Here is a 17,932-nt window from a genome sequence, read left to right as displayed (position 1 = left end):
CATGAAGTCTGTTTCTGGTTGTTGCTCAGAGACATTCACACCAGTGACCTACTTTAGATCATTTTTTAGCTCTGGAAGGGCTCATCCTATTCCTCTGTGCACAAAACATCAGGCATCTGTCCTGCTGATGGTTTAAGGACCTTCTATGGCCCTGTCCAGCTCTCCAAGAGAACCTGCCCGTCCTTGAATGTCCTCCATGCTCTTTAGACTGTGCTGAGAGACACAGCAAACCTTCTTGTAATGGAACCCATGGATGTGATATCCTGATGAGTTGGACTACCTGTGAGATCCTAATGTTACCAGCAGTGACACTGACCCTAGCCAAAACTGGTCAAAAACAGTCAGAAAAGATGAGGAGAGAAAACTGAGATTGGCCTCTAACTGTAAAACCATGGTTGGCCCTCTGGGGCTCCTGTTGCTCATTTCATCAACAAACCTGCTCTGCTACTTCAGGAACCACATCAACATCTCAGACATGTCAATGACTTGATGCTACACTCTGATTAAAAAGTGTTACTTTACATTTTTTATACATGTATGATAATAACTTAACCTGAATTTAAATAAAAATTTGCATATTTACCTGAAACACACTCAGTGCTTTTCACAGCTGATGAAAACCAAAAACATTAAATAAATCATGAATGGTTCGTTGCTGCCTGCAGGCTCATTGGATCAGAAAGTTTTGTGAGTGGTTCAAAGAGCCAGTGACAGGTTTGGAGATATGTGTGTTTCTTTGTTTCTAATTTCTTGGATTCATATCTCTACTCTTGAAACATTTTAGTGTGGGCCAGTGTACATGTATACATGTGCTCGAGCAAAAAGACAAGAGAAGCTTCAGCATTTGAAAATCCTTTTATTGCACCAGCTGCAGGACAAAATACTGAAACAGAGAAATAAAGCAGCTGAATGACTTTCAGTCTTTATAGAAACAAGAGAAAATAATAACAAAAGAAAACAGATTTTTAATTGTTATACAGCTGACTGTACCTACTGTTACATATGTTATGTATTTACATACTGTACATAAATATACACACACACACACAAAACAGAATACACACCTTTAATTTACTGACACACACACATCGGGCACATCTGCTGGTTTAACACGTGGCTAAAACACAGCTGTATGTTAACAGCTTCATCACATACAAACTTTTACATTTCAGAAGTGTGTGACACATTTCTAGTTCATCTTTAAATTTGTTCCAAAGACTGAAACACATCGTGTTCACTTCAGGGTCTTTCATTTCCTCTGGCTCTTTGCTGCTAGATGATAACATTTTTGATCTGTGGCTCCCTCTACTGGTAAAACCAATATTACACAAATCAAACCTATCGGAGATTTATAGCAGACGGACCTGTGGCACGAATCTGAAAATCCTACGTCACTGTCGAGTTATCATGTTCATACTGCCTGCCCACTGGTGTAATGACAACACGCCATCAGCCTTAAGTTTCACTTCAGTCTCTTGTTGGTCATAATTTATTTCAGACTGAACAGGAAGTTACAGGAAGTCAGAGTTGTGATATTTAAAAAGTAGGGCTGTCAGCATTAATGCTGACACTGATTATAATACACATGATGTCCAGTATGATGTATGTACTGACACACTGTCACAGCCGGGCTCACACACTGAAGAGCAACGAGAGACTAGAAGAGGCTCAAACTCAGAAAACAACTATTTATTTACAGAAACAGTTTATGAATAAATCAGCCGTCTGATTCAGCTGAAAAAAGAACTTCAGCTGAATCAGACTGAAGTTATCTGTTGTTGAGTCAGTCCTCATCAACATCAGCAGCTGAAGTTCATTCAGTAAACAGATGTGACAGAGCAGCTGGACTTCTGTCAGTCAGCAACTGATGTGAAAAGTGAAGAAAAATAACTTCAGTAATAACAAAAATAAAATATTGAAATAAGCAATGAACAGACAGCATGAACATCTCTTCAATATATTGTGAACACACTGTTACCATAAAACAATCTACAGCACAAAATATAAAATGTTTGTAAATCATTAATAAACAAAGTGCTGCCGTGGAAGCAGATCTTGGTTTAGGAGATCGCTGCCATCTACTGGCTGATCTACAGTAATGCTGTTTGATGAGACTTTTTTTTTTGTGCTGTCCACTTTCTGCTGCACCACCCACAGGAAGTGTTTCATTCATCAGTGACATCAAAGCTTGTCTCCTTCAGCTGGAGCTCTGTGTGTTCAGTCTGAAGGTTTCAGGTAAACCAGCCTGTAGCTCCAGGTCGGCTGCACAGTTTGTGACAAACATCAGAGCTCCTTCTGTTCACATCAGGCTGCTCTCGTCCTTCCTTCTACTCCCACATTTATACTGAGAGCAGCTCTGACTGACAACATGCTGTCACACTGAAAACTTCACATCTGCTTCTTCCTCCTCAACAATTCATCTTTACAGTCTGAGCTGCAGCTTCAAGGGCCTCTCTGCTCCTGACACTATATTTACAGCTTTTATAAAAGTTAGCAGAAAATAAACTTTCTACTCTCTGTTAGACTTACTCGTTCTTTGTGCTTCTTCACAAGCAAACATCCACAAAATCCACCCAGGATCAGCAAGATAAACACCACAGCAGCGATCACTGCTCCTCCACCTTATATTCTGAAAAAAAGAAGGAAAAATGTTACTGCAACAAGAATAAAAAAATGATTTATTATTATTGTTAAGAAGTACCTTCATGATTATTCACAGACAGAAGCAGGATCTAGATTTAATTTACACATTTCTGATCCCACAAACATGAATTTATGATCAGTTATCAGTGGATTCCTCTTGTGTGACCTCATGTCTCCTGTGTTTTGTAAAGACTTATAAAAACTTGTCACCTTGAACTTTGGTCTCTTCATTTCAATCTGGTGTTTGGAAATTTCGGGGTTGCTGAGTCGTTTCTGCTTCTGAAAATTAAAAACAGTAAAAATAAACTTTATTGGAATTTATTCATATAAAACTGAGTTTGTAGACATTTGAATATTATGAACTTTTAAGTTTCTCCGATGTTCGTTTGATCCTCACTGAAAATTCAGACCTGTTCATATTTCTACATGTTTCTCAGAATATAAATCCACACGAGGCTCCAAAAGTGACTCAGTGCTCACAGACTGCTGTTAAAATGTTTCACTGTAGAGCTGAAATAAACATGACGGTGACTCTGCAGCTGTTGTAGCTGCGGCCATAACCTGAGTCTGATTCGTCCTTCTCTGAGGGCGTCTTTGTCACTCTGGACTCGTCCTGAAAACTTTTCATCCTGAGACTCCAAGAGCTCAAAACCATGATTAAGAAAATACAGAGTTGAGGGTCCTTGATCAGTTATCAGGCTACAGAGGATCATCAGTGCTGAGATGGACGTACCTGGTTTGGTGGTGAACGTCCACTCCAGTGTGATGTTGTGGTTCTCCTCTGCCTGATAGGAGCTCTGTGTCACATCCACTACAAATGATCCTGTTGAGGAGACAGAGAGGAGCAGACACACTCACAACTTTATACAACATCAGACAGTAAAACAAAGTTATGCATTCAAAGTTTTCTGGCATGGCACCATTGAGAAGCCAGAGAAGTTTTCATGTTCTTTGAGTATGCGATCACTCTGGTCATCATTGTTCCAACTGCAGATGTTTGGTTTTTTTTCCCATTGTTCAAACATTTTATGTCCAAAGCACATCTGTATTCATATATGTGGGAAACAGTGTTGATGTCATCAGAAGAATTATATTATTTGGTTATATAATCAGATGAAGACACGTGATCAGATTGCCTTTTAGAGCAACGTCGTTCCTCTTTTCCTTTTCTTCCTCTTTTTGTGGTTTCTGCAGAGAGTGTTCTAATATTTACATGCAGTGTTCGACACTCAGTGTGAAAGGACAGTGAAGTTGGACACACCATCTTATTAAAGGTTTTAAAATCAATATAAAAGAATTAGCTGGTTTACAACCTATATGTGAGCCATAAAAACAGTAACTACAATCTTTTTTCTCTGAAAAAAACTATTTTTCTCACATAAACACTGAAAATGATTTTGTCCATTTTGTTGTTTTGAGCTTTAAACTTTGATTTGCTGCTGCAGAGTCAGAATATTTAACAGAACTGATCCTTTAACATCAACATGAGAAACACATTATCCTCCTAGGACCGGGCATACACATATGGACATCACGATTTGGGTTATCTAGACCAAAAATACTCAAAGGCCTGATACCCACTTATGAGGACATTATACTGTTTTATCAAAAAATTTAAAGAAATATCCTTATATGTGGCTCTCATTTTTCTTAGGAATACAAATAAGGCAACCCCCCCCCCCCCCCCCCCCAAATCTGTTAATTCTTTGTTTTTACATTCACCGGGCACCAATATGTCCAAAGATAAAGGAGAAATTTAAATGCATGCAGTAAAAGAGTTTGGGTGCTAGGAGGTTGATGCAGTATAAGTATAGTATACTGGAGAATGAGACGACTGATACTTAAGTTGCATTGGAAAGGACGAAACAGGTTTTTATGTGTTGCTCGGGTTAAAATAAAAGTAAAACACATTTATTTACCTGTAACTGAAGCAGAGCAAAGAATGAAAATCCACATTGTGAAAGTGAGAAATGACTCCATGAAACCCAGGATGTGCAACTAAAAATAGATGTGAATAAGTCTGCAGTCTGTTGCCTAATGAAACAAGTCTCCCTGCTGTTCCCGTTTAACTGTAGCTTATCGGAATCAAAGATTCAGGAAGTACAACCTGCTGTAACCTGCTGCTGTGTGTTGTTGTTGGCACACGAAAACATTTCAGAAAAACTGATTTGCTGAAAAACGACACGTTTCACAGACAGCAGGAGGAAATAATGAGTTTTGTTAAAATGTTTTATTTAGATTTAATTTACACATACTAAGCATTTAGTTATCTGTTAACCACAAAATGAACTCAAAGGAGAGTGTGATAGTAACAGATTTGTTTACTGTTAATGAAACTGAAGCAGAGGATGAAAATCCAGAGTGAACCCCCTCCACGCAGGATCAGCAGCAACCAGCTTTGATCAGGAGACATTCAGATTAAATCACTTTGGTACTCTAATTAAAAAACAAAAAAACACCCAAAGTACATTGACACAAATATAGCCGCAGTTATTAAAGTGCAAATACTTGCACTTTACCTCTTCGATGCCAAACCAAAGCAGGAGATAAACTGGAGAGAATTTAGAGATACATAAGTGAAAAAAGTGTTGTACTTCTTTATGGATCACTGTAAATAAAAGTCAGTAAAGGCATTAAACAGAACTTGGCTGATAACATAACATTTAAAGTGTCTTTCAGCTTCAGCAATTAACTCACAGCTGCCATCACATCTAACAGCAAAGAAGAAGTGATAACAATGAATTCAGTTAATTTCCCCAACTTAAATAAAAGTGAATTCACAGCCTATGATATAAGTCCACACCCCTACTGTTGTTAGCTGGTTAGTGATGTAGAAATTAAACCAAGTTGAAGCCAACGAGGAAAGATGAAGACAGAGTAAAAGCCCAAAAATGCAAAATCAAGAAAAGCTCCTTTTTCAATTGGTCAAGAGAACAAATGGTCTTGGCTAAATAAGGACAAGATTTCAAGGTAAAGATTTCAGTGCTTGTCTGTATTCATGTCTGTGGAGCACAGCCTCGATTGCACCTCAGCCAATAACAACACATCCCTTAGTGCTCATAAATCATTTCACAAGGAAGAGAGACAGGAAGCGAAGTATGTGTGTATGTATCCGACTGCTGAATCCAAATGCACGTACATAAACCAGTGGAAAAACAATAACTTGCTGGCATCAAGTGCCACAGCGCCACAGATGGCAGTATTGTGAAGGAAACACACCTAACAAGCCAAGTTTGACCGACGGAACTGCCACCAGCTATGGTATTTTACACTGCGCCACAGCTGATTGGACAAACGCCTCACATGATCCGTATGTTCAGAGATGTCAGACTGCAGACCTGCAGGTTTTTAATCTGTAAGTATTTAAGATGAAATTTGTTTTTAATGAGCTTCCACACTGATCTGTTGTCAGTTGTATGAAAAATCACAGAGGAGCTGTTACGTGTAATTTTGAACAGTCAGTGAACTTGACTGTTTGCTTTCCTGTTACAGGTTCTGGAAGTGAAGTGAACCATCTTTACTCAGGGTCATGAGAAAAGCTGCCATCACCTCAGAGGTTTTAAAATCATTAAAAGTTAAAAACAGTCAGAGTTCAGCAGGAGAAAATGGATTAAACTCCAGATTTTAGCAACAGATAAAATGAACTAAAATAGGTGCATGTAATAGAAATTTGTTAAATTTGAACCTCTGTCTGGAAAAAATCAAAGAAATCAATGAAACCCACATTTTGTGGTTGGATGAAGTCTTCAAACACAGATTGGTTGACTTTGACTACACAGTCTTGACTTCCATAAAAGTGCTAAAGTTAACAGGAAGAGGGCAATCATCGGGAGAGCACAGCTTATCTGAGATTCACTGCATCCAACTTTTTTAGATGGAATTCACTGATTCAGATTCAGCGTTATTGTCACATTGCAGGTTTACAAAATGAAAAAGTGGGAGAAAAACTTTTTTTAAGCAGAACAGCAGATAACAATGGAAGAAACATAAGTAATAACACGTACGGGGGGAACGATAACGAAGACATGATTCTCCCGATCCTTTACTCTTGCTGTCCTGTGAACAGCATCGGCGAGGTGTTAATTGTTTTGCTGTTTTCACGATCGCCTCCTGCATGAGAATATCACCAGGTAAACTTGCGACATTTTAAACATTTTGTTGTTCAACATCAACAAGACTGATGGAGTGTGTTTGACGTAACCTCACAAATGTCACAGATGAAATATTTGGTATTTATTTGCTGTTTTGTCGGTTGCGGCTCCTGAAAAGCAAGTCGACCACACATCTGTTCAAACAACACATGTTAATCTGCGACGCCAGTTAATCTGGAACTGGTTATGGGAGTCAGGCGTGCATGCACTGACTTAATTATTAAATTAGAGTAGTCGGGCTAACAGCAATTTGGAGTAATACGGTGACTCCGTCTGCTCCAGATTTAAGGTTTTATTTAGTTTGTATGTCTGGCTCTCTGTTGTTTTGAGTTTTAATTTGGTTTTTGTTACACCACTGGTAGGAGGCCCTTTTTCTATCTGCGGATCACCAGTGTGTTCCTGCAGTTGGGCTAACCCCAGCGTATGCATATTAGGGTTTTTTTTGGAATATATTATAATTTTCTTTGTTTCTTTTATTCAGATGCAAAGGGCCTGACGTGCAGGAGACGGGGGTGCCTTGATGGTGAGATACTTTGAGTATTACACACCTGTGTTTTTAGTTCATTAATGTGACCGTGTTACAGTGTGTTGCACTTGTGTATTGGTGAGTTTTCTTTTCTTTTTGAATTGTTTCTGTGTGTGGCATCCCTTGATTAAAACTTGATTAAAGAACAACAAAAAGAGTCTGACTGCATCACATGTGTCATAAATGTCTAACTTAAATTTATTAAACGCTCTGATCTGTGGCAGTTGCTGGAAAAACCTTCCACCCTGCTGAGGTTTGGGAACGATCCATTTCAGTTCAGTCAGCAATGATCAGGGAGGATAAAGGAATAACCCTTTAATTTGTCCATCAGAGAAGCTTTGAGGTCACTGAAAGATTTAAGTGAACCTTAACCAGTTGGGAGTGAATATTAATGCAAGTCAAACACTGAAATTAAATAAATATGCATTAAACATGCTGACAGTGAGGCAGAGGAGTGTTTCTTCTGAACTTCACAGTTTTGTATTGAAGGAGGAAATCCATCAGTTTCACTGCTTGACATTTCCAAGCAGATCCTCCAGAGTCTGACAGCAGCCACTCTGACTGAAGACTTCTGTAAGAAATATTTCCTGTTTACATCCTCTGATCTTCCACTCTGGGTTTACTTGTATGCACAGATGGGCAGTAACGCGTTACTTGTAACGCGTTACTGTAATCCGATTACTTTTTTCAAGTAACGAGTAATGTAAGGGATTACCATTGCAAAAACGGTAATTAGATTACCGTTACTTTCCCGTAGGAACGCTGCGTTACTGCGTTACTAAAACCGTGAGTTTTTTGCGAGAATGTCTCATGACAGTGACGTAAGCGAGTGCGACGTTCGTGACAACAGCTGTCTGCAGATCAACAATGGATAATATATCGAGTGCGGGAGAGAGTATGAGCGTGCAGCGTTTAAAGCGTGGAAGTACTGACCTTATTTTGAGTTTGATTCCATAAAAAGTGACAAAAACATTAGTGTCCGTTGTGCGTGGGAAGAAAACTTCTTTTTACAGCAAAAAAACCCCCCTAGACTTCCAAGAAAGCACCGAGTGCGCTACGACTGTAATGGGAAATTCACAGAGAAACTCGTGGAGTTTTCAACTGACCGCCGCGGCACACCTGCACCAGGGCAAACATCCGCCTACCCCAGTCCTGCTTTACAGGTGAAAATAGAGCAACTAGTCTTTGGCTTTATTTATTTTCTGCTGTGTTTTACTTGCATCTATTTGAAAGAGTGAGTGTAAACACAAAAACATATTTTATTTTATGTGCTGGAATGTGCAGAAAATAGGTTTAAATGTTAAACAAATTTCTTCCAGTCAGAGAATGTTGCATATAATTTAATTTTTGCTTGATGCATAAAGTTAAAAGATTAAAACTAATAAAACAAGTTTTAAGAAGAGACTTTTCCATTTGATTACATTTTGTATGATGGATTATGCAGAAAAAGTAGAATTGGGCTGAAAGATCTATCACTTTATCACCTATTCAGGTTGTAAACCGTGTTTTTAAAAAGTAACTAAGTAACTAAGTAACTAATTACTTTTGAAAATAAGTAATCAGTAAAGTAACGGGATTACTTTTTTGGGGAAGTAATCAGTAATTAGTAACTGATTACTTTTTTCAAGTAACTTGACCAACACTGCTTGTACGACACTTTCTTTGTGTGAAAATGAGTTGGACTGTTTTCTCACCGTAATTTAGTGCTGTGTCGTTGGGATCTGGAGTTTACAACGGCAACTTCGTGGTTGCAAAATCAGAATGTGTTTGCAAAACGGGGGATTTAAAAAATTGCACAAAACAAGAATCAGAGTTTTTGAATTTGAGTTAATATAAGTTTATTTTTATATATATTTATACATAGGGTAGATGTGTTTCAGTCCCTGTTTCTGTTGTTATATTTAGTCTTTCAGGCTGTTGTTGTGACACGTGTAACTTTGCAAACAAAACTATTGGGTCCTGGCGATCTGCTTCCTCACACCAGCTTCATGTTTGCTGTGAGGATTACAGTAAACATCGGGATTTCCTGTAAACCGAATGAGACGGAAGAGAGTCAGCAGCCAGTTGGTTTCACAGCTTGTGGACGGCTACATGCCCACTGCAGAAAACTCGTTAGTCTTCAACTATAATACTTTAAAAAGAGCGATCCCATTCAGTACGCATGGAAACAAAAGTGAAACTTTGGGCTCAGCTTCTGTTTCTACTACTACTCGAAGTCTACGTCTGTGACGGTGAGTCATCTTCAATATAATAATATTAATTAATTTAACTCGGTGTGTGTGTGCGTGCGCGAGTCACCTCTAACTAGGCCCATAGTTATTTGACCGATATGCTGTTAGAAAAGTCAACATATGAAGGGACAAAGTTAATTTTAAATAGATCGTTCAATGAATCGCGATTTGAATGGTGTTGTTTTAAATTGTGTGGCGCATTTTTCTCAATCCTTGTTAAACTTTAAATAACTAAAACATTCCAGGATTCCTATAGCTGGCACAATAATCGGTCACGGTGGACCCATTTCTAGATATACAGATTTTTGATAAGCGACACGCTACAAGAAAAACATTAAGATGTCTGAATGACTAACACCTGTCATATATACTCACCGCAGGCTACTTTATTAAGCACACACTGAACATGTGTGCTCGTTATAACACATATCTGGTCAATATTCATATTGCAGCAACTTAGTGCATTAGGCACGTAGACATGGCCAAGCTGGCCTGATGTGGTTCAGTCTGATCCAGAATAGAGAAGAAAGGTGATTAAAACTTTGAAGTGACTTTAACTGGGGCATGGTTGGGATTTTCCCACACAAAGGTTCATTCATTCATTCATTCATTCATTCAATTTACAAGTAAGGTGTACTTAATAAAGTCTCTGGTACATGACTGAGTCCAGTCATTACTAACATATTCTGTTAGTACATGTTGTACAAAAACAATACATGGATTAAAAAAATGTTAGTGTCAGGTTTTAGTTAACGGACTCAGGCGCAGACCGGAGATCCTTGCAGGGGTAACAGTCAGTTTATTTATACAAACGACACCAGGTGAAACTATTTACAACGTGCTGGAGGGAGGGGAGGGGGGTCCAGGGCTCCGGGGCATGTAAGGGGAAGGATGGGAAACAGACACACTCCAAACGCTCTCTCTTCTTTCTCCACAAATCCACTCACTCGTCCATACGGTAACAGGCAGGCAAGGAAAGGTCCGGGGTAGATCTGTACACAGAAAGTAGTGTTAACAGCGAACAGACGGAAACAATCTTTACAGAGTTTAACTCACTAACGGTTGCGTGACTGATGCTGATAGCTCAACGATCCAGCGATGAGTAACACAGTGCTGCCGTCTTAAGTATGCCTTGCGATCACCCAGATAGGCAGCAGTGGGCCAGGGGCGGGAGCCCATAATGAGCACCGCCCCGGCAGGTGAGAGAGAGAGAGAGCAAAAAACAACAAAACACATGTTGCCTAATACAGGATCAGCTGTTGAGGCACAGGGACCATGACAGTTAGATTGTGCATTACAGGGGTGAGGTATTGCAGACATTTTGAAGTAGGAGGACCAAGTGAAACAGTAATACTGGACAAAATGAAAACCATCCTCAGGCTCAGGAGCAGCAATGAAGCTGCGTACAGATGAGTTTTGGTGAAAGTGTTTAAAGGTATACAGATGATTTTAATCACATCATATACTGTTGGGTAGCTTTATCTGTAATTGTAATGACAATAATGATACATTCATTTATTTAAATTGAATTGAATATCACCATTCCAACTGCCTGTGTCACCACTGTGTGACCACTCAAGCAGGGGCGGATCTAGAGAAATTCTGTTAGGGTGGCATGAGGGTGGCAAAGAAATCAAATGGGGTGGCAAAATCAAAGCCTTTTCCCCCCCCAAACACATATGCAGGTGATTATTTATGATTAAAATGATTCAAATGCAGTAAGTATACACGTTTTTCATATAAATATAGTCGATAACTTAATTATTGTCTGTAGCCCACATAATTACACACTTTAGTTACATAAAACATGTGAGTTTTGATCTTATGTACTGTAGCCTGTATAATAAATAAACATGTAGCCCAATAAGTATAAAATCCAGAAAGCTACACAACATGGGGCGGTTCATTTACAAACACAAGTCTAACTTAAGTTTCACACTGTTTTTTGTTAGAAAACAATCACATTGTTACAGCTTAAATTACACAAAATGTCAGAAATCTGCACTGTCATGAACAAAAATTTAAACCTAATTTTTCATGATTTCTTGGATTAACCCACTGAGGTCTGAAATACAACCGGCCATTTTTGACTCCTTTTGAGTTTACGTTTGTATTTCACCCTCAAATTGTTTCATTTTATTTTTTAGAATCCTAGTAGTATTTTTTACTGTAAAAAAAAAAAACAGTAAATTTTTATAACTTGAAATGCAAATATAAATTATACATTTTGTAAACATATACAACTATTTATCTAAAAATGCAGCCAATACACCTGCTGTTTTTTTTCATTTTGTGCAACCATTTAAAAATATTACTAAAACTAAAATGAGAGAACAATCAGGTGTTGCAATAAGATGCCCCACAAATGATGTGTGCCAGTAAAAAAAAAGTTTGTCCACCAAAAGACAGAGGAGAGCAGCACAGGGATAAACCTGCAGGCCTGACAGCAGGAGGTGTATCACTCCGCTGGTTTTCTACTTAGTGACAGTGTTTACACTGCAAATGTGCCTTAGTGACATTCATTAGTGCCCTCACTGACACACAAAACGACTACACAACAGAAAAACTACACAAGACAACACAACACACTAAATATACACTCCACACTAAAGGTCACAAATCTCCCACATCTAAAAACTCTCTCTCTCCCTCTCTGTCTCTCTCTCACTCTCTCTGTCTCGCTGCCGTTACTGTCAGTCCCAAAACTCTCCCCTCTTCCTAAACAACCAAATCCCACGTGTTGACTTTTTTTTTTTAATTGGTCGACATGGTACATTTTTCCACCGATAGGAAAGAGGTGGCTTTTTTTCCTTTCTTTACTGTTTTCGCGCTGTCCTTAGAAAACGCTTAAAACACACACACACAAAAACGTGACGACAGTATTTAGAAAAAAGCATGGCTTATATATATTATCATAACTCTGGATTTACTGGCCTTTAATTAAAATTTAAAAACTTTGAAGTCCGAACTTTCAATGTGAGCTGAAACAGAGACTCAGCGTGGCTGCAGCTTGTTGCTGTGTCAGCTTACATCAGTCATGTGATTTGGAGGTGCAGGGTGTCCGTGGACCACAGAGAGTTAATAACACTCACCTTGCTTCCATTTCCAGAGTGTAACATCCAACTACCTGTGTAAAAAGCGAAATTCCCATGGTGTTGTTCAAAATGTGCTCTGGCACAATCATAAGCATCGCTTGTTACTGAACACAAGAAAAAAGCCGTCCTGCTATGGGCTGAACCATTTGTTAATAGTGGAGGGGGGAAACACTATCCAATATATTCAGTTTTAGCATTTATATTCACTGTTGACTGTAACTATGCTCAAACTGTTAATGCTATCTTATTTTAATAAACAACACTGTCATATGCAAAACTGGGGTGGCACTTGGGGTGGCAAGGGATGATTTTAGGGTGGCACTTGCCACCCCATACCACTCTTCTAGATCCGCCCCTGCACTCAAGTGCTCTTTACACAAACTTTTTTCTCACTCTGGGGCTGCATTTAAAAGCTGATGTAAAACTGGTGGAGGAGAATGGAGGTGATGAATAAGTTAACATCATCAACAAACATCCTGAGAGATTAGAGAGGGGTGCAGGGAGGGATAGGGAAAGCATCCCATCACTGAAGGTATGGGACTGACAACATATGGCACAGTGAGGTTCAAAAATAGTAAATTATGCTGTAAGTTTTTGTAAGACTGATCGTTCTGTGTCTAACATGACTTTTGGGAATTTGCAGATGGCTCACAGAAACCACAGTGTTCTGTTAAACTTGGGGAAATATGTGCATCTTCTGACAGCGACACTGAGCTTCAGTTCCAACAAACTCTTACATGCAATAAGAATGCTGAAGAAAAATGACAAAGACATTTACTTCTGTCGATATGGATACCACGACTTCCCTGACGACTCTGAGAGAAGCAACCTAAATTTCACTAAAATGAGTGGTTCATTTAAGGTTGTGAAAGTGCAGCAGTCAGACACAGGACTGTATAAGTTATGTGACCACAATGACAAATGCACATGTGTTCAACTGGGTAAGCACTATTGTTGTAAGCAGTCAGTATTTATATACAGAAAGTGACAGATTTTGGACAAGAAGAAAATACATATGAGGAATAATGAAAGAAAACTACTTGGCTCTTGACATCTTTCTCTGTGTTTTGTTTTTTTAGTCATGAGACCAGATGGAAAAAGTTGTGACGAAGCAGCAGGTAAATATCTTCAGGACAGGTTTCTTGACATACTGTCCCTGTGTTACATCTTTTTAAATTAACAGAACATCAAATTCCAAGATAAACAGTTAAAACAACAGGACTTTGTTAGTAGCTGCTAAAAAGTTGTAATGATATATGTTTGTGTAATCTGACTCTGACTTTAAATTCCTATTTGAAATATTAAGCCTTTCCCTATGATTTTTATGCTCTAACACTACTCTGAAATTGGATGTTATTCTTGATGATTTTAACACTCTAAGTAAACACACTTGAGTAGGGAATGGGGTTAGAAACTGCTATAGAAAAAGCTTCAAAGTCCACACTCTGAGCCAAGTGCTAGTAAAATCAACACTGCTCAAAAAAATTAAGGCAACACTGGATCCTCATGCTGTAACACTAAGTCAGCTAAATGTCGGGGATATCCGTGTCTCTGGTTAGAAAGCAATAAATCATCGTGAATCTGTTTCACCTGCTTTGGTGTAAATTAAAGTGACAAAAAATGCACCAGAGAGGAAACAACAAAACCAACTCCAAAAAGGCCTCTCCTGTTTAGATTTTTGCCAGCATCTTTGTCACTGCTAGTAGAATAAGATGGTATAGTGCATCAGGAAAAATTCAGCTCAGATACATCCTCTTTCCACTGATCATCTGTCAGATTTTTCTAAAATTTGATTGGAGTCCACCTGTTTTAAATTCATTTGATTGGAAGTGATTTGAAAAGGCATATCCAATCCTTGCAGAGACAGGTGTCTTTACAAGATCCCATAGCTGACAGTGCACAAATCAAACCAACTAGTTATCTGCAGACCTCTGAGACAGGATTGTAATGAGGTACAGATGTGGGAAGGGGGCAAAGAAGACTTCTGGAGCACTGACAGTCCCAAAGAGTTTGTAACCACCAGGACTCTTCCTAGAGCAATCAGGTTAGAAGGGTCTTATTCAGGGAGGTGACCAAGAAATCGATGGTTGCTCTGACAGAGCTCCAGCATTGCTCTCTGGAGAGAAGAGAACCTTTGAGAAGGACAACCATTTGTGGAGCACTCTCATGGTGGAAGCATGGTGGTGGCAACAACATGCTGTGATCTTCATATTATGTTTCAATGGCCCTTTTTATTAATTGAAATTTTCCCTAATAGAAATAGAAATAATAGAAACTTTCTTCTAATTTCTCAGAAGGTCAAAATGGCCAAGACATGAATATATCTTCAGTCTCAATTAACCCTGCAAACAACAGTAAGTGAATTCTCAGTAATTCCTGAAAAAAATATTATTAGGAGCTGTATATGACATCATATTTCTTGTTTTAAGCACAAAATGGTTCAGACGCCATTGTCAGTGTTGTATCTGTATTAAGAAGGGAAATTCCCATTGGAGGTGAACCAACTGTTAAGTTTAATGGGTTTGTGAAATCTTTTTTCATTATTAGACAAATAAAATTGTCTTGGGTCCAAATGTTTAACATCAGGAGTGATGATTCTTCTGTGAGTACGTCAGCCTGCTTTAGTCTTTATTTGGATCCACTTTCCTAAACTGCACCTCATGATAATGACAGCTTTACTGTACGTTAACTTTACCTGCAAGTGTCATGAATAAAAGCATCAGTCAGCATTATTTTTATTAATCATTTTGGTAGTTAGCTGTAGAGGTGGGTTCAAAAAAATATAGATTTTCCGATTGAAAATGATTTTAGCTTGTATAACACTGATTGTTCACCTGACGGCACATACGCGGACATGCCATCAGGGCTGAAAGCCGACATCTCACAGGTCAGATTCTGAAGCTGCAACCAAAATTCACTGAACCAATGGTAAAAGAAGATCAAAACTATGCGTCACATTTGATAAATAACATCTTTGCTGTTTTGCTTCCACCATGACAAAATCACACTTCCTGCACAGCTCTTTCTCTCTCTCAGTGTACACAAGAACAGTTTCCCATTCCAAATCTCTGTTTTCTGCATTATTTGCTTGCTTATTACACACCTGTCTACCGCTGTTTACTTTGTTTACAGTACTGTCATTTGTCTGTCAGGATTCATGCTGTTCAATACTGAAGAACTCTTGTTGTTTAGCCTTAATCATCTCTTCTTTTTCTTTCAGGTAGCATCAATGGAACCATAAGTGGAAGGCTTTGTCAAATTCTTTTTGTTCTTGTTGTTGTTGTTGTTCCTCTTGTTGTTGTTCTTGTTGTTCTTGTTCTTGTTCTTGTTGTTGTTCTTATAAAGAAGAATCGTGAAACAAGTAAGTCACTTTATGTATATTTGATCCAAAACACCTTGAAATTAAATTTTTATTATTCCATTGTGTTTGCTGAATGCACATGCACATTAACCATGTGTGGGCCCTGTACTGCAAATACAGCAAGTGCAGAAATATCAAAAACTGCTATTCTCATAATGGTCACCTGACCTAAAAGTGAAACAGTCCTCATAGACTCCTATGTAAAAACTGAAATTAAAATGTTCAAAGCCTGGAACATTTTGTGTTTAGGGACGGTTTCCCTTTCAAAATAACTGTGTGAGTTTTGTATTTTTTAAAATAATTCTGGATAATAGAGCAATGAACATGATTACGTTGATTGAAAGGTGTCTGCAATCTTTCTTTGCTGTCATTTAGGCCTCACCTCCACTATGTTTGTACTCTTGGTGCCCTTTGAAACATTTAATAGAATTATCTTACAAACAACATGTTCTGTTGTCCAGGATGGCTGTGCTTTTGTTTTGATAACTGAAATTCTAATATTTATTATTCTGTTACTTAGAAATGTTTGATACATATTAGTTTGTGTGTTGCACCCATACAGTATCCATATACCCACATAGTATTGTTGGTATGGCCCGGATCAGGCTCACACAATGTGCTTACACATGGCCAGTGTTGGGGAGTAACGGAATACATGTACCGCCGTTACGTATTCAGAATACAAAATATGAGTAACTGTATTCCGTTACAGTTACCGTTTAAAAAGGTGGTATTCAGAATACAGTTACTTTGTTGAAATAAATGGAATACACGGCGGTACTTCCCTGTTTCATATTGTCGCGGGTCAGGACTGTTTGGGTTTGTTTGACAGCTACGTAATGTTGTTCCAGGCGGCAGCATTACGGTTGCCATGGTTACAGGGTGACGCGCGCTCTCTCTGCGTGTTTCCTGGGTGAGAGAGCGCTTTTTTGTTGTTGTTGTTGTGCTAAGCTAAAAGGCAGAATGCTACAGGCATAGCTCTAAAGCATGTAGCCTGATGGGCAGTGTAGTCCGTGCTGCAGGGAGAATGGACTACCATACCCGTTATGTGTCTGTGAGCGAGGGAGGGAGAGAAAGGAAGTCCGAGCTGTCACGGAGCAAAAACGGGAGCTGGAAGCATGTAAATATAATAATAACCACTGCAGCCAAGAAGAGTGCCTGACGAGCCCATTTGTAAGTAAGCTATTAAGACTCAACTGTACACTGTGTTCGTGTTTTCCTCCGGAAAAAATAAGTTCCGTTGGAGAAGCCTTTCAACGCCTCTCTCTGTCTCTGGCAAGCAAAGTTGACCCAGACAACAAAGTAAAGCTAGTTTTCGGCTACCAGCCCGACATGAACCCGACGTATTAGCCAGAGGTCCCTTTACTACGTTTCGGAGCCGCGGACCTTCAGTAACAGTAATAAATCACAGCAATAGGACATTCACGTAGTTGTAAACAGCACGATAATATATTAAGTAATCCAAAGTATTCAGAATACGTTACTCTCATTGAGTAACGTAACGGAATACGTTACAGAATACATTTTGGGGCATGTATTCAGTATTCTGTAGTGGAATACATTTTAAAAGTAACCTTCCCAACACTGCACATGGCCCACATACCGCAAAGCATGATGGCCCTTTGATGGCCCAGATCAGGTTTGCCAGAGGTGGCTCACACATGGGCCAGCACAGGACCAACAGAGTGTCTGCAACTGGCCTTGTGCTGGCCCATGTGTGGGCCACCTCTGGCAAACCTGATTTGGGCCACCAAAGGGCCGTCATGCTTTGCGGTATGTGGGCCATGTGCAAGTTGTGTGCAGCTACGGGCCAATTGCAGACACACTGCTGGCCCTGTGCTGGCCCAGATGTCAGCCTAATGTGTACCTTAATCAAGCCATAATAATAACAACATGTGCCAGAACATAATAGTGCAAAAGTAACA

The 17,932-nt window shown here is 39.1% G+C and overlaps 2 long non-coding RNA genes across 2 annotated transcripts; one reads left to right on the top strand and one right to left on the bottom strand.

The window, feature by feature from the left end:
* Positions 1 to 928: 928 nt before the first annotated feature.
* On the bottom strand, positions 929 to 4,669 carry LOC112843329 (uncharacterized). Its single transcript, XR_003215623.1, has 5 exons — positions 4,563 to 4,669; positions 3,377 to 3,466; positions 2,854 to 2,922; positions 2,530 to 2,629; positions 929 to 1,864 (listed from the first exon to the last, which is right to left on the bottom strand). It is a non-coding gene; the product is annotated as an uncharacterized LOC112843329 (long non-coding RNA).
* Positions 4,670 to 9,300: 4,631 nt separating this feature from the next.
* On the top strand, positions 9,301 to 13,759 carry LOC112843355 (uncharacterized). The gene is made up of 3 exons (XR_003215662.1): positions 9,301 to 9,551; positions 13,290 to 13,587; positions 13,726 to 13,759. It is a non-coding gene; the product is annotated as an uncharacterized LOC112843355 (long non-coding RNA).
* Positions 13,760 to 17,932: the final 4,173 nt, after the last annotated feature.

Source organism: Oreochromis niloticus, linkage group LG3, assembly GCF_001858045.2.
Source record: "Oreochromis niloticus isolate F11D_XX linkage group LG3, O_niloticus_UMD_NMBU, whole genome shotgun sequence".
NCBI lineage: Eukaryota > Metazoa > Chordata > Actinopteri > Cichliformes > Cichlidae > Oreochromis > Oreochromis niloticus.
Note: the sequence above shows the minus strand (reverse complement) of the source record. Positions and strands in the feature narration are given on the sequence as shown.